This window comes from Amblyomma maculatum, chromosome 8 (genome assembly GCF_055883805.1).
Source record: "Amblyomma maculatum isolate TAMU_Amacu chromosome 8, ASM5588380v1, whole genome shotgun sequence".
In the NCBI taxonomy this organism is placed as follows: Eukaryota; Metazoa; Arthropoda; class Arachnida; order Ixodida; family Ixodidae; genus Amblyomma; species Amblyomma maculatum.
Window position 1 is genome coordinate 59,577,318 of NC_139351.1, and position 26,178 is coordinate 59,603,495.

General features: G+C 50.2%; 1 pseudogene; it reads left to right on the plus strand.

Annotated features, from left to right (window-relative positions):
• Nucleotides 1–25,714, plus strand: part of LOC146181244 (uncharacterized) — a 232,701-nt pseudogene extending 206,987 nt beyond the window's left edge.
• The last annotated feature ends 464 nt before the right edge of the window (nucleotides 25,715–26,178 follow it).

Here is a 26,178-nt window from a genome sequence, read left to right on the forward strand (position 1 = left end):
ATGGCGGCTGACTAGCGCTATCCTGCTGTCCCAAACAAAAGTCCCTACAAACGCGAGTCAGTTCGCCACACGGGGAAGGATAGTCGCGATACGCGCCACATAAAGGGTGAAAGCGCACGCTCAGCGTTGACCGTGAGGTTTAAACGCGCTGCGTCAAAAAGTCATTCGTTACCGCGAGAACACTTCGTCAAATGCGGGGAGAGACCCGGGTTGTCCAACAGCACGCTAAATACACGCCCGGCGTCCACAAATGGTACGGCGGCAGCTAAAGGGCACCTGTACTGACCGAAGCGGAATGCGTTGCTTTTCCTCTTGTTGAGCTTCGCTCCAGATACAGCTGCGTATTGTAAAAAATGTTCAAAAACCTATGAGCCTGTCATTATCCCGTCCGAAGAGTGAAATGTCTGCGTATGCAGAATCAACGACCGCCTCCTGTCCAACTGGTGGAAAACCTCGAATACGCCTGACCGCGGAAAGCCTACGAAGCAGCGGGTCGAGAGAAAGTATGAATAGAACCGGCGAGAGCGCGCACCACTGATGCTCTCCCCGCGCACAGGTGTCCCTGCGTAACCAGAAAGCTACCGACAATTTGGCCATTCAGTACCAGTTCGTTGTTAACGTCTGTGTAAAGGCCCCATAGAAGCCGAACGAACTCGTCAGTAAAGCCAAATGAGCAGAGTACGGCGAACAAGTAACCATGTTCAATGTAGTCGAAGGCCTTCGCCTGATCCAAGGCAACGAAAGCTCCAGTGATTCGTTTGGAACAGGCGTATTTGAAGATTGTCTTCCGGCAATGTCAGCAAAGCAATCATCGATCGCCCAGGTACCTCAAAGGATTGGTATATGCTAACCAAATCCTGCGGGTAGATTCCCACCTTATTGTCATCGTTAAAGGGCCACTGTCCAGTGAAGGACCTTTTAAGCGAAAAAGCCCAGTGTTTCGATCAGGTACCGGAGATAGTCTGTGCAAAATGCTAGTGACACGTGCGCCGCAAAGCAACGAAATTACAAATCAAAGCTCTCTCATGCTCTCCTTCCGGAAGCCAGCTTCTCCGTTCCCTGCGCTGGCCCGTCGAGCCACAGTCATGACGTATTTGTCGAAAACGACGTCCATTGGTGCGTCCTGCTCTCTGACAGTGAAGGATGGGTGTCTACCGCTCGCTGCGCGCTTTTCCCTCGCCACGGCCGGACTCAATCCAGCGCCCTTTTTTTTTCGCGCGCGCGGAGTACCACGCCCCACCTCCCGCCAAACACGGAGGAGGAAGGGGAATTTGTCTTGCGGAGGCCAGACGACCGGGTAGGAGAGTGAGAAACCTTTTCGAGGGAACGGAAGGAGAGAAACATGACAAAATCGGGTGATTGGGGTGGCTGTAACTACGTTATTAGTTACTCCTTTCAAAAACATTTTGCGGCCTTGCGTTCTAGGGGCGAAGTCTCACAGTCACCGGGGAAGAAAATATTTTCGACCGGAGGGTGGACAGTGGGCCTTTAAGGAGGGTAATCGGTCACCACGATATGGGACTCGACGGCGGCTTGCCCTCCTTCGGAATTAGAACGATATGGGCGAAAATTAAAGAGGGTGTCTTGGCGCCGCTCTCAAGGAAACCGTTTACAAGCCTAAGTAAAGAAGGACCAAGTATGTCGAAAAAGGGGAATAAAAACAAGGTACTAGTTCATTCATGGCGCCTATGGTAAAACGCACCACCTTCAAAGTTGATGGCTTCTTTAGGTCTGAGCATGCATCTTCTGAAAGTTGAGGAAGAGGCCCACAGCAGGAGCCGACAGCTTCCTGAAAATCCTTCTCCTGGGCGAGGTGTTGTGACGAAAAGAGGAGGCCGAAATGCTCGTCAAACATGTTGTGAATGTCCGTGGGTTCCTAAGACGCTGTGCTGTCCACAAGCATGACTCTCTCCGCGCGAGTTCGCTTGTTAGTGCGCTGGCCAACAAATCGAGGGTGTCCGAGGACCGCGGCAACCTTAAATGGCACATAGCAACTACAATCCTGCAAGATACTTGCACCCGTGGCTACCAATCCACACATAAACACTTAGTATGGGTACCAGGTAACCAGGGCATCCAAGGGAACGAGAGCGCACGCACCTCAACCCGAGGAATCATTTCTCCCCCGGGAACCCAATACGGATCTCGTGGAACCTGCTACCCCATTGCTAACTTACACTGAAGTATTTTAGCACGTATTAATTTGCCGGGTCTTCCCTCCACCGGCTCAATCACTAAGCAAAGGGGAGGAGGCACACCTCCGCCAGCTTGAGACCAACACTTTTAGCCAGCCACGAAGACTGCATGCAATTGATTCAGAATCATTTGACTCAGAATGCAAATTTTGCGGGGAGAAGGCGGATCTGTACCATATGGTGTGGGCCTGCCAACCAAATCAGACTATCGCTGGTAATAACCAGTCAACACAGGAGAGGTGGGAGGCAGCTCTGACTAGCTCAGACGCAAATAGTCAAAATGAACCTGTCGAAAGAGCGCGGACAGCAGCCTACTCCAATAGAATTTCGGTCTGAGGACTCCAACTGCCGCTAAAACCTCCTAAACATTTTCATTAAAGTGTCTTCACTATCACTGAGGAGAGTGATGCGAGTGAACTGTCCTCGAGGATGCTGTGATAACGCTCGCGCAGTCTCTCGAAATATTCGCTCATCACGAACGTAAGCGTTCCGCCGTTACGTACGATCCGCACACGGCGCAAAACATCATTCATTGCGGTGGTGATGCGGACACGCCACGCCTTCCCCGCACACACAAGAACATAGCAACAGCGCATTTTCAGCGCGTCCCAGGTAGCAGGAGTTACGCCACTAACCGCGGCCACAGGCAAGCACACCTCCACGCATATCAGCAAGGCACAGTTCGTCGTGGAGCACCGCTGCATCCATGCACAACAACATGGAGCTGCTTGCGCGGCCCGGGATTGCCCGCAGAATAACCATAACCAGAAAGTGATCACATAGATTAAGGCCTGATGGGAAAGGCAATACCACACAGTGTAGCAAGTCAGGTGCCAAAGAGGAGGGGAGCTGAGTTGAGTTGAGTTGTATGCTACAGGTTGGTTTAGCCTTGTTTATTCTACCGGCAATAGTAAACTTGATATATTCCGTTCGCTCTCTGTCCCCCATCTCATGTTGCCTCGAAGTAGACTCCACGAAGGGTGCCCCACGCGTCATCTAAGCATAATGATGACACTACCTTCTCGAGTTTTTTCGCGTGGTAATTGGAGGCGCCCTGTCCAGGCCCCCTGACGAAGCAGATCGTGTCTAAACCAAAATTCCATGCGCCACATCAGGGGGCTGTCTGCACGGCCTGGGGCTGCTCGCAGAGAAACCGTGACCGGGAAGTGATCACTTAGTTTAAGGCCTGGTGGGAAAGGCAATACCTCGTACTGCAGCAAGTCAGGTGCCATGGCGGAGGGGATGTAAACTCGATCTATTCGGCTCGCGCTCTGGCCCCAGACTCGTGTTGCCTCGAAATGGTCTCTGTGAAGAGGGACCCACGTGTCCTCTAAGCGAAATGATCGCACTATTTTTCCAAGTTCTCTCACGTGGTAATTGCAGCCGCCCTGACCAGGCCCTTTGATGTCGCGCATTGTGTCTAAAACACACTTGAAATCCCCGAGCAGATTGTGGGGAACGTCGTCGAGAAAGTATGTCATGATGGATCTAACGAACGCGTTTGTTGGACTACACGTAATTGGTGCGTACACGTTGACAAAATGAGCCCTGTGGCCATCCAGGAAAACGTCAACGACAATCACGCTCCCATCTATTCCATATGTACAATGAGCAGATGCCCTGTATGCTGGTGAAAGAAAGATCACGTTTACGCCACAACACCATGAGTCCGTTAACGAAAAAAAGGCCTCAACGTTAAAACGAGAACGAAAGGAAAGGACGTCGGCGGAGGTGCGGAAGTTGCACTTCTGCAAAAACAAAACATCTACTCGATGCGAACGCACAAGCTGAAACACCTCCCTTTGCTTGTCAGCAAAGGAAGCAAAACAAAAAAGAGCCATCATAAAAAGCAGGAGGAACAAAGACGACTATCCATATCGCAGAAACAAAAAAAAAACGGAGAACATAACAGACTCACGGAAAAGATCGTCGGGCAAAGTATGCAAACGTGTCCGCTAATCAGCACTAGGGAGGCGCTCGGGGAGTTGATCTCGGCGTTGAAGCCTCTGCTGATAGCTCTGCAGAGGCGGCCAGGATGCGACGAAGTGATAATTCCTGCGACCCCGGGCCGCGACATGGTCCGTGTGGCGCGCGCGTCTGCGCAAACATAACCACATTCAAACACACACACACTCACTGCACGGAACGCACGCAGTTCACGCTTCGCAGACCGCAGCAACGCAGCCAAGGCGATTATTAGCCGGGAGCGAAAAGCGGTGGCCGCTGGTCGACGCCGACTGAGCCGCATCGAAGCCACCGCCAGACAGGCGAAGAGGAGGAGGGTGCGGCCGCAGCGGCCATTGAGCCTGAGAGGCAGCGCCATGGTGGTTACGACTCGGCGTCCGAGATGTCCATCTTAGAGCCGTCTGGTGCCTTCCGCACCCTTTATGCGGCGCTGATGCGTTCGAAAAAGATGCACAGCTCTCTGTGCCGGAAAAGTGACGCTTGCAGTCGTCCGCGAAAGGCGCTTTGATACCGCGGCCCGCACTCAGGTGTTGCGGCCTCGCAGAGCCAGAGCGTCTTGCCACCGTAACGCCAGACAGGGTGGCTTCCTTACTCGAGAGGACGGGGCCGGCAGCCCCCGCGTGGAGGAGGCGCGGGGCGTTCCGCAGAGCCTCCAGATTTGCCGACTTCACATGTGGAGCGGGCTTGTTCTGCAGCTTGTCGCCGTGCGTATGCTCGCCCGCCACAGGTTGCGACTCCAATGCTCGGGACTCAGAGCCGGGTACGTCTGAGGTAGTCTCGGAGTTGCTCTGAGAGGTTGTCACCTCCATCACAAGCTCGCTATAGAGGGAGGGTTCCGTGGTTGCCCCGTCAGAGAGGGCCTCAGACGTGGTCGTCAAGGTCTCGTCGTCGTCCATCTCTGAGTCCCTCCTGGGCTCTTGGATGTCGCCGGACAGCTCCAGGTTCGCGGCCTTCTCGGGTTGTACGCCAGGCTCCGAGGACGACTTGGCAGCCGCTGCATAAAAGCGCGGTAGAACACAATCCACCGTTGGATGTTCACCGCCACAGCGCTTGCACGCGGAGCGGCAACTCGCACTATCATGGCCGTAAGCGCTGCAACGACCGCAGCGCACGGCTATATATTCTAGGCACGGCCTAACAAGCAGCGCCAATGTGGCCCTCAACGCCGCACCTGGAACACACGCTTTTCGTTCCTCGATACTCCAGCATCACGCGGGTCCCAGTTACCATCAGGAAGTCGGGGGTGACCGCGTCATTTTCAACTTGACCAGCCCCGTCCCGTTCCGGACGTGGCTCCTAGACTGGAACGCTACTTCTGAGACAGATCGGACTTTTCCGTACGGGGAAAGCGCCGCAGCCAGAGCCTCGTCGCTGACGCACGGGGGAAGACGGTAAACAGTCACATAAACCACCGGAGCTCCCACCTGCTCCAGCGGCACGTTTATTCAGGCGAGACGAAGGACACCTCTCGCCACCATTTTGGTCGCTTGCGGCATGAAGGACACGACGGCCCGGAAACAAAGACCTCCAAGGTGCTGGAAGTACTGCAGTCCCCCTACTCCGACAACCTCCTCGATAATGTCGATGAGGCTGTCCGCCGGAACAGATTCCGGCCCCGTGAATGTGAAGCACTGCGCCTTGGACGGGCGCAGTGCTGGGGTTGGTCGTTCCATGACTCGATCCAGGGCCCGGGCAGCCGCGATAGGAGCGCGGCGCCGGACGGGCGGATCCTCCGGGGGAAGCGCAGGAACAATTCGGTGCGTAGCAGCCTCCTCAGCAAAGATTGGCACACACTACACGCGCGGAGGGATTGAGATCACCAGCGGAACCCCCGCAAGTAGAACCCATGAATTGCTGTTACACTACATCCAAAAGCCATGCACAGTCTGTTAAGGATCGATATGAGCATTCCGAGGAAGCGCTTTCGGAGCCAAATAATCGTAAGCACATCTACCTGCAGGTCTACTTTTCGAGCCCTGTCACTGATGCTTGTTAATGTTTTCATGAGCCTCATCCAAAGATTGTAAAATGTTTTCTGTTGGTTTTTCTGGTAGGTATTGCAAGTTGCATATCAGTCAGCACGAGATATTTAGGCAACATTTGCAAATTACACAGTGACAAATAAAACATTTCCTTTGTTCCAAATACATCTCATTTGACAGCACAGCAGCAGTAATTTCGCTTCCTTGTTTTTCAAAGAAACGAACATTCGCTTCTGTCGTGTGGCACAGCTTGGCGCATGTTCGTTGCAGAGCTCGTTTCTGAACCATAGCGCGTCTTTGTCTTCCTCTTCTTTTTCTTTCGTCATTTTCTCTGCTGTCTGCACGAGGCAGCCGAGGTGGCTCAGCTACATAAACGGTAGCAGGCCCGTGCGTTTCATTGTACTTCTTCCTACCGTCACAACAACAACTAGCATTGGTTTTTTCCCAGCACGTATGTATGCCTTGCTCATGATCATTTCATTTTCTTGGTTTATACGTGAATGTAATTAACCCGAGTTATTTCTCTTACCTACTTTGCTTAATAATGATAAAATACATTTATCTTTTATACAGGGAGAGTACGCCAGCGGTCCTTAAGGGGCCGACCCTCATAATTACTAGGTTAATTCGCTCTTAAGGCCATTGGCGAAGGCTGCTTCCCTGGCCCGCCCGCCTAAGACCCGTTCCGCCATCAGTTCAGAGCAGCCGAGCAGAGTCCCCCCCCCCCCAGTTCTCATGCGAAGCGTTGGGCGGGTGGTAAATTTGGTTTTCTTTACATGCCCGCACCATGTATAAAATGTCTGAGGACATGTCCTCGCAGTGCGGGAACTTCCTCGTCCAAGCGGGGTCAAAGTATATTGCTACTGCCGGGCACAGTAAAGTTTTGGTCTAAACAAGAACAAAATGCACCCCTCTGCTTTTGTGAGGCATTTGCAGAGCTTAAAATAGATTGGCTGGCTGGACTTAAATAACTGAATTATTTCTTTTAAAGTCGGAAATCGGTAGGGGACGAAAGAGGTGCCTTGAAAGTGAGCGCGCGGGCAGCGGCATCTGCCGTTTCATTGCCATCGGGGTCAGTGTGAGCCGGAGTCCAGATAATTGTTCGATGCGCTGGCGAAGTATGATATGTATTCCTGCTCGATATTGCGGCAGGCATCCTTCGAGTCGGACATGTTTTCCGTGAGCCCTGATATGAGGCGGCTAGGACGATAGCAACCTCTTTCGTGTGTGTTATGTTGTGCGCACGGAAACTGAGTCCGTTTATTGCAGTGTTTTGGTGGACGACTGCCGCTGAGTACCAACCCCTATGGTGCGGACTCGAGGCGTCAACGTAGAAGACTCCATTTCTGTCTCGTAGTGGTTAGCCAAGGATTCGGCCCTCGCGAGACATCTGCCACTATGAATCCTCTCGTGATATGTTGTCCGGAAGAAGGTGTACGAGCAAGGCCCATCTCTACTCTGTTTGGAATACCGTTTATGCACCACGTATGATACATATTCAGACAGAAACTGCTACCTCCACGATCGGATGACTTTAATCACGCGGCGCACTTTGCTTCCACTTTTCGGGCCCATTTTCTGATAGTGAGGTGCCAACATGCTTTCGCCATCACCAAATCTGCAAAAACTGCCTGCCTCATTGTTATTACGCTAACTGTATTAACGTTCAGCGTTCAGGTGATCTGCAATAAATCCGGTGGTGCCCAGCTTGTATCGTAAATAAAAATGAAAGGGTTGTTGCTGTTGTTGTGGCTGTAAGAAGAAGGAAAAAAATGCACGGACCTGCAACTGGCTCTGTAGCTGAGCCACCTCCATTGACTCTTGCATACAGAAGAAAAAATGGAGAACAAAGAAATGGAAGAGGGAGGAATGAAGGAAGCAGAACCCTTTTGGTTACCCTCCACGTTTCAGCCCCATATGAGTACAGGTAAAATGCAGATTTGTATACTGCCGCGAAAACTTCAAAACTGTATTGTTGTTTTTTAGCAGCCGCCGGCATGCGGCCTTATCACTGTGATGCTGGCACACCTACCAATTCTGTATCCCGTGTTTGTTCATGCTCGTTTTTGCGATACGACGCGTTATCATTTTTTTTTGTCGGGAACGATGCGCCGAGATCTGTCTCGAAGATTCCGATGACCTGCGTATGTTTCTAAAATGTTCCAGGTTGAGCTAGTGCCATTTTGCGTCGTTATTTAGATTGTTCTGAGCAGCCTCTAAATTGAGCGTTGACGAGTGTGACGGGCATTCTTTGTTCGACGATCGACGAGCACGTTTGCTGCTATCGCCGCCGCCGAGTTGCTTAGTTATTTTGCGGGCGCTAGCCAGCCCAATAGAGTTGATTTCAGTACCATCAAGCCTGTGTCTTCTTTTGGTGTATACGGCCTTGTCAACACTGCCTTGCTGTATTTGATCCGTCAAGCGAAGACCCCAACCTTGTTCCTGTCGCCCTCGGGAACCAGCCTACAGTCACCGAGCCAGCCGCCGACTCAAACGCCTAAAATCCAAACACGGCCTGCTGCCTCACTCCGGAAAGCATCAACTTTAGAAATGGCCCAATCAACAACACCAGTCGTCTTCGTGCAGCCCCGGGAGCCCCCCATCTTCCAAGTACGGCCAAGTGGAGATGCGGAAGACTGGATGCACCTTTTCGATCGTGTGGCTGAATTCAACGGCTGGAACGACGCTGCGAAACTCAGGTGCGTCTACGTTCTTCTTCAAGGACATGCCCGAGTTTGGTTCGAAAATCACGAAACTTTTTTAAAGGATTGGGTATATTCAAAGCCGAGTATTTGATGGCCTTTGCAAGTTCTGTTGGAAAAGAAAGAGCTCAGGTGCTCCTCCAATCAAGACTTCAACTCCTAAACGAGCCCGTCCTGCTCTAGGTAGAGATGAAGCGCCTGTTTCGCCGCGCCGACCCTAGGATGACCAATGGTAAGAGAGTGAAATTTTTAATGCTAGGCGTTGAAGAGTCGCGTTTTGCAGGGCTTGTCCGGAACCCGCCGAAAACAGTCCACGAATTTGAAAGTGAAGCATCGACCATCGAGAAGACGTTGGACACCCGGATACGTCACTACGAGCGACCACTTTAACACTGGACTACTAAAGCCACTACCCCAGCGCATCTGCAAGCGGAGAGAACCTTCGGGACCTCATCCAGGAGATCGTGCGATAGACGCTCCGCCGATTGCTGCCATTATCGCAACAACCCTAGGTGGCGACGCTCGCGGACGTCGTCCGTGAAGAAGTTCAGCTGGCTCTCGGCGTTCCTAAAGCGACGGCTACGACAGTTCCAGCATAAGAGGCAACAGCGATGAACTACGCTGCTGCATTACGTCGCCATGCTCCCCGACTTGGTGGCTTTCCAAGCCCTCGCCACTACCGTCCTGTTCCTAAAAGAGGCCCCTTGGCTCCGCCCGCCAAACCTACCAACGACCCCCAAGCCCCAGGAAGTACGACGTCTGGAGGACAGCGAACCGGCCATTACGCTTCCACTGCGTTGAGGGCAGCCACATTCTGCGCCACTGCCTGTACTGACCAATCGGTCTCCGCGGGTTTGCAGTCGATGCTCCACGACCACGCCCAGGTGAACGGTCGCAAGAAATCGACAACTATCTGAGTAGCGGCGAGATTACGCCAGCAACCCATCGGTTCAGGTCTCCATCGCCGTACAGGGCCCGCTTTGCGTCGTCAGGCCGTAACTACGATGAGAGTGTGCGCGGAAGGTCGCCAAGCCCGCGCAGGGGAACCTAAACCGAGTAACCTTTTGAGGTGACGTTGCTTCACGGCGAAAACTTGAAGATCCTCCATCGCCGACAATGAGTGACGACCTCGCAGCCATTAAATCGCCGATCCACAAGACGACAACGTCGACGAGATCACGACCACACTTCAAGTTGACATCGCCGCCCAGCGACGTTACGACGGTGTGCCCCAGCCGCGACTTCAGCACAAGACGAAGCAGAGATTGAACACTGAAGTCAACGTGCAATACTGGGACGCAAACAAGCGACCTTGAGGTTGCTGTCGACGGACGCATGGTTACCGCCCTAGTGGACACCGGTGCCGACTACTCTGTCATCAGTGGAGCTTTTGCGCCCAACTCAAGAAAGTGACGACCACTCCGGACGGCCCGCTAATCCACACCGCTGGTGGTAGCCTTATTACGCCGTCGGGGCGATGCACCGCAAGGGTTACAGTAAATGGACGGAACTCCCCTACCAGATTCGTCGTCCTACAGCACTGTTCCCGCGATGTGATTCTCGGCATGGATTTTCTAAACGAACATCGAGCGATCATCGATCTCCGATCCAAACTCAAGGTCTCGATCGACAAAGCCGTACCTGCTACGAGAACTTTGACGCATCAAGTCGCTCTCAACGTTCTCGACGGAGAATTGACCATACCGCTCCGATCAAGCGTCATCGTCCCTGTGGTTACAAGAGGAAGTACAGCGGAAAAATAATTTGCCACTTGCTTAACTGCGTGTTCTCTAATTATGTTTTTACTTGCTCATAATTATTATTATACACCACAATACACTTCTCTAAGCGACATTTCTGAGACAACACCGCAATCGATTGACGTGCCTTTGTCCGTTTCAAACCATTTAGCTGGAGTGGTGGGCTAACTTGTGGTAATGAAAGTCCATTAGACAAGGTTGTCAGCCAAGGGACATGGCAACCACAATCTTTTACTGATGTATTTGTACCAATTTATGCATAAAGAAAAAAAAGCTGGAGTGGTGGAGTGGCTAGCGTGCTCGTCTCGCACCCCGGAAGCCCACGTTCGATTCATCAGGTCAGCAACTTTCCCTACTCGTTTTTATTTATTAATGCTTCTGGAATTTTTCGCTCACGGCCAACGCCGGACGATGCAGGACGGCGGCCGCCGACGACGACACCGACTTTTCTGCGACATTGGGCCCTTAAAGCTACCGCGTTATAACAACTGGCGCAGCGAGCTGCACCAACGGTACATAGTGATTTCCGACGGGCAGAGCTCCCGCAGCAACCACTTTCTTCGCTTGCGCCATCGACGACACAGCAGTGAGTAACTTAGTTTCGTCGATCTGTAGCAAATACTGCAGCCGCCCGACCCCGACGACCTTCTCGAACGCATCTACCAGGTCGTCTGCCGGAGCTTGCTCCGGCCACACGAAAGTGAAGCACTGGGCCTTGGAAGGCGTAGTACTTGGTGGCAGTTGGTCCATCTTCCCGGGACTAATATGCCAGGCAGATAGCCCAGCCTCGGACTCAGGGGCAGCAGGACTTGCGGGAATGACAGCAGACGTAATCCGGGCAGCCGAAGCTCAAAGGAGCGCCCGTCAAGAAAAATCAGCCCCGGACGCCAGACAGTAGCAGTAAAGGACTTTATTGAGGCGCAACACTTAGGCGCCTAATACATCGATGACCTGCTGGACGAGCAGGCGCTGTTCTTCTTCACCCTCAGCACCAAGCCAGTCCACCCAGGTCCAAATAGTATGGGAGGAGGTGGGGAAAGAATCCCGGTTGAAATGCAACCGACATGAAAATAGGCAGTGTGAAAGGTTGGCATCAGGCCAAATACCAGGGCGCGATGATCCGCAGCACCACCAGCGCAGTCACCGGCAGATGATAACCGTGAATTCAGGACATTTAGACTGCCACCACCAGGTGGTGTTTCTATCCCAATGCCACACAATACTACCACCCAAAATTTTGAAAACTTTTCGATCCAGCTATTAATAAGCACCTCTATTTTCAGGTCTTATTTTCCAGCCATGTCACTGATGCTGGTTGATGTTTTTATGAGCCTCATCAGTGAAGATTATGGAATATTTTCTGTTGGCCTTTCTGGAGATATTTCATGTCGTATATCAGTCAGCACAAGACCTTTAGGCAAAATTTCTGGATGCCACAGTGATAAGTAGAACCCTTCCTGTGTTAGAAATACTTCTCAAATTAGAGCACAGAAGCATTAATTTCGCTTCCTCGTTTTCAAACACCAGACCCACCTTTTACGAGAAGAACCCACCTCACCCGAAGTCAAGAAGTCTTTTTGAATAAGCTCATCGCCCATGCGGCTTACACGCCACGTATTATGGCCCGCTGGCGTCAGTATAAGGAGAAAATGATTACGTGCCCACACTGTACGACTCTAACCTGCGGCGGCATATCTCATTTACTTTGGGAATGCCCTGCTTTTTCTACTGGACGCCCCGAGATCGAACCCTACCGCCTGAACTACCGTTCCCTTCTAGAAACTGATGCAAACACACAGATGATATTTGCCAAGTATGGCTCGCTTAGTGGCCTGGTTAGAGCAATGTGATTCGAGTGACGACCTAAACAATGAAGATTATGTCTACTCCCCTTTATCCCCATCCAAGGCCATGAGCCTTCCCATTCAATAAAGGACATTCAATCAATCAATCGTTTTCAAAGAAACGAACATTCTTTCTCGTCGTGTGGCGTTCCTTAGCGTTCGCTGTAGTGCTCCAATTTGTCACCTATAGCAACCATTAGTTTCCTCTTTGCACACATGCTTCTTCAGCCCATGCCCGTTCCTTATTCTTGATTTGTAATAGAGTCATTAACTTGAATTATTTCTCTTACTTGCTCTGCAAACTTCCTATCTCTAATATTAATAATTGGTTCACAGGAAGGGAAAGGCGCAGTATCTGTCACACTTGTGTCTGTGGACACCTGAACTTCGCCGTAAGGGAAGGGAGGAAGGTGGGCGTTAAAGTGGAAGGAGAGAAAGAGTAGCCGTAGTGGAGGGCTACGGTGTAATTTCGAACACCTGGAGATCGTTAACGTGCGCTGACATCGCACAGCACACGGACGCCTCTTCGTTTCGCCTCCATCGAAACGCAGCCGCCGAGGTCGGGTTCGAACCCGGGTATTCCAATTTCCGGACAGTAGTCGGGCGTCTTATCACTGCACCACCCTGTCGGGGCACTCCCTCTTAACGTTACACCTGTCATTTGCCGCTCCACAGTTATTTGCCTTATCCTCAACTTAAATAGTAAATCTCTTTTTGTTAACCTCAACGTTGCATTCTCATAGTGATTGCAATTTATAATTTGAGGGGCTTTGCAAGACGCTGCAGTGGAGGACACCAACAATTTCGACAATCTGGGGTTCTTTAACGTGCGCCGAAATCCCACAGTCTACAGGCGTCTTCCTTTTAAGGCAAAAGCCTTTAAAGGCCCATCGTTGCCGTGGGCAAAATGTGTCCCACTTTTGCGGCACCTTTGATTGGTTGAGAAGATATGACGTCATCAGCCACCAAATTCAAAGTGACCATTATGCCCAATCACCATTGAATCGATACTTAAATAATAAATTAATAAAACCTTGTCTGCCACCGGGGAATCGGACCTTCAAACCTTGGATCCCCAGCCCAGCGCTTCGCCAGTGCGCCACGCTCCGGATCGTGAAACGCTCTTCATACTCCCCTTGCCTGCAGTGAGAACGATAGCGAGATTGCGCGAGTGACAGATACTGTGCCTTTCCTTTTATGCGTTCAATGAAATGCTTGTTGTGTTCGACAAGCGGCGCGCGATGTACCGTTACGACAGGTCATGACGGCACAAGGCGATTCATGCATATTCGCTCATGCATGAATCGCCGCCAGGCAGACGGCTCTTTGCTGGTCAACCGGGACTTCGCTTCCCGCGAATAACCGATGTATATATGCCAGTCTTTAGTCGCGAGGCTTCCAGCCCCCGTTTCTCAGACCTGCCTGTCAGGGGCGGGGAGCACGGGGACTTCTATCTCGGTGAAAAATAAAGTTTTGATCATCATCATTATGCATATACGAAGCTGACACCACCAGGCGTACGATCCAGGCATCTGTGCGCCCTTTCATTTGCAGCTTACTCGGATTCCGCACCACACAGCAAACAGAAGCAGACCCAGATGCCCAGGAGGGGTTAGTACAGCAGATATCAGCAGCGTTTGAAACTGATTTACAGGATAGAAAAGGCGCAGTATCTGTCACAATTCTCCCCGTACACATGTATCACGCCATACGAAGGGAGGAATGTGAAACAGTAGTCACCCTCTTTACTGGAAGCATCATGCGCTGCAACATTCGCAACAAATGCATAACAAAATGTGGCACTCAGGATTTCGCCTTTCGCCACTATAGTCGCCAAAGTTTCTGGTAATTTTAGCTCCATCTAAAGCGGGCGCGGCTACCGAGATTCGATCCAGCATCTTTGGGCACAGTAGTCGAGCCCCTTAACAACTTCACCACAACGGCGGGGCTCCTCCCCACACTGAGTACAAGTAAGATGGAACTGTTATATACTTTCCTCCCCCGCAGGGGTTGCGAGGGGTAAGACGCCCGACTACTGTGCCGGAGTTCCTGGGTTCGATCCTCACCGCGGCGGGTGCGTTTCGATGGAAGTGAAACGAAGTGGCGTCCGTGTGCTGTGCTATGTCAGCGCACGTTCAAGATCCCCAGGTGGTCCGAAATTGCTCCGTACTCTTTCTACTTTCACTCCCATCTTCCTCCCTTCCCTTACGGCCTGGTTCAGGTGTCCATAGAGCAAGTGTGACAGATAGTGCGCCTTTCCTTTCCTCTGTGTGCTGTGCGATGTCAACGCACGTTAAAGAGCCCCTGGTGGTCGAAATTACTCCGTAGCCCTCCACTACGGCTCCTCTTTCTCTCAGGATGAAAAACGTATACTAAAAAAAAAAAGATGGTGAGAGATAACTCGACTCATCAAGAAGCGGCCGCGTCTATTCGTCGTCGCAAGCACCGTTCCCGACGCCGACACAAGGAATCGGAAGGCAAGCCTAGCCTGGATAAGTCAACTTCAGAGTTAACGTCAGCTCAGGTGCCACAACAGATTGAGTCTAATCCTGTTAAAAGTACTCTTGCTGTAATGTCGCAGACAGTGTCTCAGGCCAAGGATCAGACAGAGGCTGTTGTATTACCTACCGCCTCTGATGCTGAGTGGCCAGCTCTACCACCAAAGGCCAACGCCAGGCCTAATCCCAGTTTGGTTGCCACACGTACTGAAAATTCCGACAATCCCGACAGCCAGCAGGTAAAAGAAATGCTGAAACAGCTGGTTCGTTCAATGCGGGTGCTGCTCTCCAGCATCAACACGCAAACAGCAAAGTTTGCTGTTCAGTTTTTGGACGCATTTGAGCCGCTCTTGGCGGCATTGCAATAATTCACAATGGCGCAACAAACTAACCCCACATCTGTGACGATGCACTTGCGCCGCAGTGTAGTGATGCAATGGAATGCCCGAGGCCTGCGTGGTCGGCTGAGTGACTTCCGACAGCGGGTACAGAAGTACCGCTTTCCTGTGATTGTGATCTGTGAGCCCAACATGCCGGCTGCTTTCCGCCTTTCTGGATATGTTCTGCTATGGTCTAGAGAAGCAAACGAAACAAGCAAAGTGCTGGTATGTGTACGCCAAGACATTGCGCACGTCCGCCATGCTCTGCAGCCCCACAACACGAACCACTACATTTGTTTGACGTTAACCCTGAAAGGACGAGTATGTTCTGTAATAGGCGCTTATATTCCACCGAGGGATGGCTTGGACAAATCATATCTATTTTCAACAATCCAGTGTTGTGCAGCTCCTCGTATTATTGTGGGGGACTTTAATGCTCACCACCCTCAGTGGGGTAGTGCAATAATGAGCAATAGAGGAAGAGACCTGGCAGACTTTATGCATACACAAGACCTCGTCAATATAAACGACGGCTCACCGACGTTTCTACGCGGAACAACCTACAGCAGCTGCTTGGATGTGGCGTTTGTTTCCAGAAGCCTCCATCCCTCCGTTTCTTGGTGTAGTGATGTGGAAACACATGGGAGTGATCACATACCAACGTACATATGCATCAAGTGGTTTGCACCTGCCACTTCACCTCGTGTGCAATACACAGACTGGCCCGCCTTTAGGGCAGCGGTGGAGACTTCCAGCGTGGACCTCCAGTCACCATCTCAAATAGAGGGACTCATTACTTCCTCTCTCAATGAGAACACTCGCTATGTTAGTGTGCCGGTGTCAGTGTCCAGCATCGACGTGGAATTCGAGCGGCTTCGCGCGATCCGTCGGCGGGCTGAAAGGAAGTACAGGAGAACGAAATCCGCGCAAGATCTCGCACTTTCTCGCCGAGCTAAACGAAAAGTTTTGCGTCACCTGGAGAGGTTAGGACGACAACGTTGGAGACAGTTCTGCTCATCACTGGATCCCCGTAAGCCCCTGTCGCGTATCTGGCATGTTGCGAGAAGCTTGCGCACACCTCCGCGAGAAAGGCACCCTTTTCGTGCCCTGGCCCTTTACCAACGCCGCAATGAAGTTGACGTAGCTGAAGATTTTTGTAAAATGGTTGTGGGCACAAACCAGGCACAGTTACCAATTTCAGAGGTTTTTGCACCACCTTCGCCGAATGATCAATACGACGTGCCCTTTACAATAGCTGAATTAGACGCCGCTCTTGCTTCTTGTCGGCATTCATCTGCACCTGGTCCTGACGGGATTACATATTCAACCTTATCGAACCTAGGCAAGGATGGTAGAACTGCACTACTTAATTATTTCAATGATATATGGGCTTCTAGTACTGTTCCTCAACACTGGAAAATTAGCCGCCTGGTTGCTCTTTTGAAGCCTGGAAAGCCTCCTCTCGAACTTACCTCATACCGGCCAGTTGCCCTAGCAAGCTGTGTTGGAAAGGTTATGGAGCGCATGGTGCTGGCAAGACTTGAGTGGTATCTAGAGAGTAATGATCTTTATCCGAATATGATGACTGGATTTCGCCGCGGACGCTCTTCCATTGATAGCGTCATCGACCTTGTGGCGACAGTAGAACACGAAAAGCGTCACCGTCGACTAGTAGCTGCTGTCTTTTTAGATATAAAGGGAGCTTACGACAACGTCCTCCATGAAGCTATTCTTGATGGACTTGACGACGTGGGAGTTGGTGGCCGGCTGTACTTGTGGATTGTAAGCTATCTCAGCGGCCGCTCTGTTTACATGACTACGCCTGAAGGAGATACTACCCACTTTCAGGTCACTCGTGGAGTTCCACAGGGAGGAGTTCTCAGCCCAACTTTATTTAACGTTGCGCTAATTGGCCTGGTGAGTGAACTTCCAACTAACATCCACATAAGTGCATATGCTGATGACATCTGCATCTGGGCCTCTGGTTCGACGCGCCCACAACTACGTGCGAGACTGCAACGAGCTGTGTCATCAACATCGATGTACTTACGGCGTCAAGGTTTATTTTTAGCGGCAGAAAAGTGTGCAGTGATCGCGTTTACGGGAAAATGTGTCAGCCGCTACCCGATTACCCTTCATGGAGTCGTAATACCATACGTCTCCAGGCACAGATTCTTGGGAGTAATTATCGACCACCGACTATCTTGGTCGAAACATATTGCTATGGTGAAGAAGAGGCTAATTAATTTTTGCCATGTACTTCGGTACATAGCTGGCATCAAATGGGGTCCAACTGAGCGCTCCTTAATACGGCTTTACGAGGCTCTGTTTGTTGGCTACATCCGGTACAGTCTCCCAGTACTCTCTAGTATGAGCATTTCCTGCTTGCGGACTTTAGAGAGCGTGCAAGCGCAGGCACTGAAAATATGCCTTGGACTGCCCAGATGCACCTCTAACAAAGGCACAATTGAAGAGGCACACGCTCGCCCAATGTCCATATACTTGTCCCACGAACCACTTCGTGTATATTTACGAGCACTTACAAGACACCGTTTTCACCCACTCAGCAAGATTCTGGATGAGAGGCCGGACTGCAGTTTTACAAGTGCACTCCGCTGCCATCAGTCGCAAGTACCGACAGGATATGCCCTCCCATACCGTCCCACCCAACCACCATGGACGATGGATAAACCTTTGGTGCACCTTCGTGTTCCCGGAATATTAAAGAAATCAATGGTACCAATTAGTGGACTCAAACAACTTACTCTGGCACACATCTGGTCAGAATATCCCAGTTATATTCATGTATGCACCGATGGATCTGTGTCAGCACAAGCATCCGCTGCAGCTGTGGTCATACCAGCTCAGAAAACGACTCTGCATTTCCTTTTGGGACATACCTCTACATCAACCGCTGCCGAACTTGTAGCCATTCGAGAATCTATTCGCTATATATGTGGGGAACCACCTCAAAAATGGTGTATATTCACGGACTCGAAGACTGCATTACAAATTTTGGAAAACTTCTTACGCCACACTGCCTATCAGTCCCTGGCACTAAACATTATGGAGCTCATCACATCTGCTCAGCTGCAAGGCCACATGATAATGTTTCAATGGATTCCTGCCCACTGCGGCCTCCATGGGAATGAGCAGGCCGATGTTGAAGCGAAAAGCGCACACATCAATGGCCTCCAAACAGCTGTGCCTTTTTCAAGGGCGGATACGACGTGTCTTCTAAAGAGTTATATGAATATTGCTACAGCAACTTACTGGGCTCAACCAGACGCCCGACACATCCGTCTGAGAAGGCTCGATCGAACATTTAAATTTATTGTTCCGCGTGATATTCCGCGTCATCAGACATGCTTGATACATCGACTTCGTTTAAACGTGGCTTTCACGCGCAAGTACCTACATTTAATTGGACAGATGGACTCACCGGAATGTTCAACTTGTGGCATCCCAGAGACTGTGGACCATGTATTATTGGTGTGCCCAGAGTATGCGAACGAAAGAAATGTGCTAGCTGCTTCCTTGAAGCGTTTAGACAAGAGGCCTCTGTCGGAGGAACTGCTGCTGGGCGCTTGGCAGGACAAGGGGAAGGGCGTCCAGGCAGTGCGCGCTCTTTGCCGTTATTTGAGTGCCAGCGGACTTGATTCACGTTTGTAAAACAAACTGCTGTGTCAGTATATATATTTCATATACCTTCTCCCACATCGTCACCCATCATGACCTTCTTTCTTCTCTCCTTCACCTTCCCCAGTGCAGAGTAGCAGGCCAGATTTGAATTATTCGGGCCAACCTCTCTGCCTTTTCCTTTCAATAAATCCATCTATCTATCTATCTCTTTCTCTCTTTCCACTTTCACTCCCACCTTCCTCCCTTCCCTTACGGCGCGGTTGAGGAGTCTACAGAAAACAAGTGAGACAGTTACCGCGCCTTTCCCTTCCTATAAATCAATCAGTTTTCTTTTCCTTTCCTCTGAACCAATTGTCATATATTGTCACGCGCCTTCGCAGAACGTCGACGGAAGATGAAAAAGAACGGTCGGGTAGATCGGTGAAGGAAGGAGATGTAGGGCTAATTGCATTCCAAATTTACAAAACTCCAAATTTTTGCTTCATATTTTTTCATTCAATAGCTGTGATTTTTGTTTTTGTTTAGTTGTCAATTACTTTATTACACTAATTCAGTTTGTGTAGGACATTTGGGAGTCCACACTGAACCCTGGCCAATCCCCCTTCGTGGGTATGTGCCAAATATCAAGGAAGAAGAAGAAGAAGAAGATGAAGGGCAGAGCGACATTTGTACGCTTCGCTGCCATCCTGTTTGGACCGATCCCTGTAAATAAACCTCCTGTGCGTACAAAGCACGTAACATCTTGGTAAGAGGTGCTTGGGTAGCGACCACGGAGCGTTCCATTTACCGAAGACGCCGTAGACTCACTGGCTTACCACTAATGCCATCGGACATGACTGAAGACGGCAGTACCGAGCAGCCAAGACCATTCACAATGAACAACTGGCCCCATTATTGAGAGCCGCGGACATTCTCTGGAAAACCAGGAGAAACTTGTACTGCATACATCGAAGCCATCTTAAAGTTAGGCAAGCTGGTCAATCCTACTATGCTTGAAGAAGACAATGTAGGTCACCTCCTGAAAGGAATAGCGGAAGACATTTAAATTTTCGTTTTAGCAAAGAGAGCCTGAGCACCACCGTTGACGTTACAAAGCATTGTAGAACATTTGAGGCTCTCAAGCTGCGACGAATTATACCTAAACTCGGAAGACTGGCCAATGTCACATCTGTACCAGTGTTGAAGCCTGTCCTTCAGTTTCAATGACTGATATGATACGAGAGATTGTACGCGAGTAATTGTCAAGATCCAGGGACACCATTTGTGGTGAAGAATATGTGCGGCAGAGTTGTGCAGCGCAGGCAAATGTTGCCGCCCTATCCACTCCGTGGGTTCAACCTAGCGGCGCTTCGCATATGGATGATGGGCGCAGCTCTACTCAACGTTAGGCCCACCAGCCGACTAAAAGGAGGCTCGCCTACTCTGGAAACGTGGTTCGTCAGCAGCGAGAGCCTGGCTACAACCAACGTCGCGACTTTGTTTGCGGGAAATCATATGCTGATCGCTGGCGCCCTCAACCTGTGTGCTGCAGGTGTGGCATTGCGGGGCATAGCGCTAGATACTGCCGCCGCCGTTTTTCCAACTGTCCAAGACTACCAACCCCCCGCGAACATTCACGAACGGCCGCACTCCGAACAGCAGCGATCCCCGACTTTGTCCACTTGGGACTCATACCATTAGACATATTTGCGGAATTCATCTCCATCATCTGACTGTAGTGTGGCGCCGCCATCTCAGCGCCAGCGCAGGTCACCTTCCCCTCGACGTCGTTCTTCCCCTCCGCCTGAGGGAAACTAGGAGGCGCGGCCGATGGAGGTGCGGTCGCCGGCGAGTCATGACCTCTACCCGTGTTTATGTTAAAGAACAAATTGGAATTGTTTATTGATGGCGTGGAAACAATGGCTCTTGTGGACACTGGTGCTACAGTATATGTTATGAGTTTGAGTTTAAGGAACCTTTCAGGTAGGAAAGTAATATTCTATGGTGAACGTGCAGTGTTATTCCGTGGTTTCGGTGGTGAACCTTTAGTTCCTCTTGGCGTGTGTGCTTCGGAAGTTGTTATTGGTGGCCTCGAGTTTAGAGTACAATTTGCAGTGCTGCCTCGGTCAACGCATGATGTTATTCTCGGGATTGATTTTCTACAAGGGTGCGGCGTAACTTTAGACTGTGGTACAGGAGAGATTGTTTTGAATCCTTCACTACTTTCGGCTTTTGTGGATGACTCGACACCTGTTTTTGGAGCATTTGCTGTGGAAGAAGACACAATTGTGCCAGCGTTATCTGCAGCATTCGTGTGGGATTTCTCTATTCGCAACCAGTGCGAACCTCTTGAAGCTATAGTAGAACCTACGAGACTCACCTGCTCTAAGAAGACTATCCTTGTGTCACGTTTTGTCGTTCCCGTGACTAGAGGCCGCACTGAGCTTGGACAGTGAACCTCTTTGAAGAGCCAACTGCGTTGCCTCGGGGCCTAAAACTCGCGCGTTTCGAGGCAGGCGTATCAGGTTCCAACGCGGCGTTAAACAGCTCTGTCATTGAGCAGCAGGTGCAACAAGGTATGGAGACCGAAGTTACGGCTACGATTATTAAGTCTTTTCCTACAACCGAGCGCCGCATTCTAGTGAAACTACTGAAACACATGACAGAGTTCGACTTTGCAAGGACGACTCAACACCACTACCTACCAGTCGTATTCATCCCACGATCAACACCGGAGCCGCACCTCTAATATGTCAGAAGCCCTATCGAGTCTCAGCAACTGAACGTAAGGTAATAGATGAGCAAGTTCAAGACGTGCTAAAGCGCAGCATTATTCGAGAGTCCTGTAGTATTTGGGCAGCTCCGGTTATCCTTGTTAGAAAGATGGCACATGGAGGTTTTGTGTTGACTCATCATCATCATCAGCCTGATTATGCCCACTGCAGGGCGAAGGCCTCTCCCATATTTCTCCACTTAACCCGGTTTTGTGCTAGCTGCATCCACTTGACCCCTGCGAACGTCGTAATCTCATCCGTCCACCTAACTTTCTGCTGCCCCCTGCTACGCTTTCCTTCCCTTGGAATCCAGTTTGTTACCCTCAGCGACCATCGGTTATCCTCTCTTCGCACTACATGTCCTGCCCATGTCCACTTCTTCTTAATTTCCACTAGAATGTCGGTAACTTGAGTTATTTCTCTGACCAACTCTGCACGCTTTCTATCTCTTTATGTTACCCCTACCATTTTTCGTTCCATAGCCCTCTGGGTTGTCCTCAACTTAAGTAGAACTCTCTTGGTTAGCCTCCACGTTTCAGCCCCATAGGTGAGTACAGGTAAGATGCAACTCTTATATACTTTCCTCTTCAGCAATACAGGTAAGCTGCTAGTCATAATCTGCGAGTGCTTGCCAAATGCGCTCCATCCAATCTTATTCTTCTTGTTATTTCCTTTTCATGGTCCGGATCTGCGGTTACTACCTGTCCTAAGTAGACATATTAGCCTACTACTTCCAGTGCTTCGCTAGCTAACGTAAACTGCTGTTCCTTCCCGAGGCTATCGAACATTACCTCAGTCTTCTGCATATTGATTTTCAAGCCTACCTTTCTACTTTTCCTGTCTAGGTCATCAATCATCATTTGCAGTTCATCCCCAGAGTTGCTTATTAAGGAAAGGTCATCAGTGAATCGCAGATTACTGAGGTATTCTCCATCTACCCTTATCCGTAACTGCTCCCATTCCAAGTCTCTGAATACTTCCTCTAAGCAAGCTGTGAATAGTACTGGGGAGATTGCGTCTCCTTGCCTAACACCTTTCCTTATGGGATTTTGTTACTTTCTTTATGCAGAACTATGGTTGCTGTGCAGCCACTATATATATATTCCAGCACTTTCACGTACGGCTCGTCTACCCCCTGATTTCGCAATGCCTGCATCACCACTGAGGTTTCAACTGAGTCAAATGCTTTTTCGTAATCAATGAATGCTATGTATAAGGGCTGGTTATATTCCGAGCATTTTTTTATCACCTGATTGATAATATGGATATGATCGATATTAGAGTACCGTTTCCGAAACTGCTTGATCCTTTGCTTGATTGCAGTGTAAGGTTGTCCTTATTCTATTAGCCATTACCTTAGTAAATACCTTATACGTAACAGACAGTAAGTTGACTGGTCTGTAATTTTAAGGTCCTTAGAGTCCCCTTTCTTGTGAATGAGGATAATGTTTGCATTCTTCTATGGTTCCGGTACCGTAGATGACACCAGGCACTGCGTATACAGGGTGGCCAGTTTTTCTAGCACGATATCCCCCCCGTCCTTCAGCAAATCCGTAGCTATCTGATCCTCTCCAGCTGATTTCCCCCTTTTCATAGATTCTAGTGCTTTCATGACCTTGTCCTTCGTCACTGGTGGAACGTTTGACTTTTTCCCTACCGCCAATCTCATTACGGTCCTGACTACTTTGGTTACTGTAGAGATCTGTATAGAACTCCTCGGCTACTTTGACTATCTTGTCCATATTAGTGATGGCGTTGCCCGCCTTGTCCCTTATCGCATACATCTGGTTTTTGCCTATGCCCAATTTTTTATTTACCGCTTTAAGGCTTCCCCCCTTCTTTACAGCAAGCTCAATTTTCTCCATGTTATACATTATTATATCGGCCACCTTGCGCTTATTGATTAGCTTTGATATCTCGGCCAATTCGATCTGGTCTGTTGGATTGGAAGCTTTCATACTCTGGCGTTTCTTAATCAAATCTTTCGTCTCCTTAGACAGCTTACCGGTATCCTCTATAACTATCCTACCGCCTACTCTCCGCCATCGAGGGGCTACAGCATACGTTTTACGCGGACGACATTACCCTGTGGGTGAACAGGGGAAGTGATGCCCAAGTAGAAAGTGTGCTTCAGGAAGCAGTCGACACCATTGAGACTTACGCTCTAAGGGCGGTTCTTGAAAGTTCACACTCTAAGTAAGAACTCCTTGTAGTTCGAGAAGGCCCCAATCGAAAGAACGGACCTCCGCTTCCTGCAATCAGAGTAGAGCTCAAAGGACTGCCAATCAAACAAGTAGACACCATCAGAATCCTAGGCATGTTCATTCAGAGTAACCACAGAAATTTAGGAACATTAGATAAACTGACCACAAAAGTCACCCAAACAGCCAGACTAATCAAGCGAATAGCCAACAAGAGGAGGGGCATGAAAGAACGCGACACCTGTCGACTCATTCAGGCTTTCGTCATCACCAGGCTAGTCTACAACCTGCCCTATCTGCACCTTTACCAAGGCGAAAAGCAAAAGGTTGAATGTCTTATCCGGCAAGCTTACAATACAGCACTAGGACTATCGAGAAACACCTCAACCGATAGGCTCTTAGCTCTTGGAGTGCACAACACATTTGATGAACTCAAGGAAGCGCATTTATTAGCGCAGTACTCCAGACTGGCGCGCACCAAAGCCGGGAGGCTTTTCTTGTTGAGGCTAGGCATCAATGCCGAACCCATGGCGGACGATTCCAGGCAAATACCCACAGCAATCAGGAAGGAGCTTGTTATCAAGCCGCTCCCTAAGAATATGCACCCCATTCACCACGAAGGCAGGCGACTAGCACGCGCACGTGCACTACACACCAAATACAAAGGAAACCATTCGGTTGCTTACATAGATGCGGCCGAGTATGAAGAGACGGACCGCGGTTTCGCGATTTGTGCAGTGACTGGGGCCCGTGAGTCCACGCCTACCAAAGTCTTAGCTTCAGCTACTGTACGCACCAGAACCTCCGAGGCTGCAGAGGAAGCAGCCATCGCGCTGGCTATCGCTTCTACCGAAGCAGATGTTATAGTCAGTGATTCCAAAACAGCCGTACGGAATTTCGGGAGGGGCCGTCTGTCGGCTGCCGCAAGGCATATCCTTAAAAGCTATCGTCCAGTCCCTGGTAGGACGATAGAACTGGTATGGGTTCCGGCTCACTCGGGCAATCCCGGGAACGAGAAGGCTCACGAATATGCCCGAGGTTTCGTCGGCCGGGCGGTGAGCACCTCGTTTCCCGCGGGCGCGAGGGAGGGCTTGCTCTCGTTCCATGATATAACTCGCCATTTTAGCCTGGGAAGGCGCATCTTCCCTCCACCACACAATTCATTAAGCAAGGCCCAGGAGATACTCTGGCGCCAGCTACAAACCCGCTCCTTCCCCTGCCCCAAAGTTTATTCATATATATTCAAAGAACAGGTTGACCCTGAATGCAAAGAGTGTTGCGTCGACGCTACTTTAGACCACATTACATGGGGGTGCGCGGCCTATCCGCCACCCGCCGATTTGCGGCCAGCTCCATCTCTGGAGGAGTTGGAGGCCGTGCTGCGCTGCTCGGACCCAGCCATCCAGGCTCGGGTCACTGAGTGGACCGAAGAGATCGCCGACAGTACGGAACTGGCGGCCATCTGGCGTGGCCAGCAATCAAACTGAACCTCTTAAAGCAGATGAAATAAATGTTTTCCCATCTATCCATCCATGGGTTTCTTTCTTACTAATCTGTTGCGTTCCTTCTTCACATTTAGGCTAATTCGGGACCTCACCATCCTGTGGTCACTGCATCGCACTTTCCCGATTATCTCTACATCTTGCATAATGGCGGGGGTTGAAAACATTATGAAGTCGATTTCATTTTCAGTCTCTCCGTTAGGACTTTTCCATGTCCATTTCCGGTTCTTCCGTTTGCTGAAGAAGGTATTCATGATTCGAAAGTTATTGCGCTCTGCAACCTCAACTAGAAACTCCCCCCTGCTATTCCTAGAACCATTGCCATAGTCACCTACTGCCTTGTCTCCTGCCTGCTTTTTCCCTACTTTGGCATTGAAGTCGCCCATTGGTACAGTATACTGCGTCTTTACTTTTCGCATTGCCGATTCTACATCTTCATAGAAGCTTTCAACTGCCTGGTCATCATAACTACATGTAGGTGCATAGGCCTGTACAACCTTCAGTTTATACCGCTTATTAAGCCTAATTACGATGCTTGCACCCCTCTCATTAACATTATAGAATTCATCTATATTACCCGCGATATACTTATTGACAAGGAAACCTACTGCTAGTTGTCGCCTCTTTGGTAAACCTCGATAACACAGTACATGCCCATCATTCAGTACTTGTATGCCTCATTCGGCCTCCTAACCTCACTAAGCCCTATGACATCCGATTTCATGCCATCTAGTTCCTCTAACAGCACTGCTAA